The sequence below is a fragment of the Triticum dicoccoides genome, unplaced genomic scaffold (genome assembly GCF_002162155.2).
Source record: "Triticum dicoccoides isolate Atlit2015 ecotype Zavitan unplaced genomic scaffold, WEW_v2.0 scaffold46767, whole genome shotgun sequence".
Lineage (NCBI taxonomy): Eukaryota > Viridiplantae > Streptophyta > Magnoliopsida > Poales > Poaceae > Triticum > Triticum dicoccoides.
This window is the reverse complement of record NW_021274723.1, coordinates 12,016-12,873: the sequence shown is the minus strand read 5'-3', so window position 1 is coordinate 12,873 and position 858 is coordinate 12,016.

Sequence of the window (858 nt, the reverse complement as noted above, 5' to 3'; positions counted from 1 at the left end):
GACTCTGACAACTACTCCGAGAGAAGTTATCACTCCAACTCCGAATATACTCAAGATGAAGGTGTTGCCGGTTTTGCACTTGTGTCATCCAACTCCTACGACATATTTGACTCACTAAACGAAATAATTGGAAGATGCTTCATGGCTAAAGGCCCTAAGGTATCACACCCTGAGTATGTTGATTTAAATAGTGATGAAGATGATTTGCTAGGTGATGATGATTTACTTGTTGGCAACACTAGTGATGAAAACTATGATGAAATTGCTATTAATCATTCTAATCAAGATGAAACGAATTACAATGATAAGAAGGAGATTGAGCATCTAACTAAAGAACTAAACACTCTTAAGTTAGCTCATGAAACAAATCTAGAGGATCATAGAGAGCTCCTAAAGACTCATGAGAAGCTACGCTTCAACAAGCTAAATTTAGAGCAAGAGCATATGTTCTTAAAAGCTATCAATGATGATCTTTGAAAGAAGAGTGCTTCTTACATTTCCAAGCGTTTACTCTTGTCTACTTATATGCCACAAGTAAAATCTAGCAACAAGAACAAGAAAGATTCTTCTTCTAGTAGTAACAATAACAATGCTAAAACAATGTTAAACCCAATATTGTTGCTTCTAGTAGTTCTCTTGATTCCACTAATGATTCTCTTAGACAAGTTACACTTGAGCAAGAAAATAGCTTATTGAAGGGAATTATAGAGAAAGGTGTTTACAAGAGCCTTGTCGGAAGTAGGAAATTTGAGGAAATTGTACACAAGCAAGGAAGGCACCGGAAGAATCAAGGTGTTGGTTTTGAACGAAAGTTCAATGCCAATGGAGTTGAGTGGGAAGAAGATCAATACCCCAAGA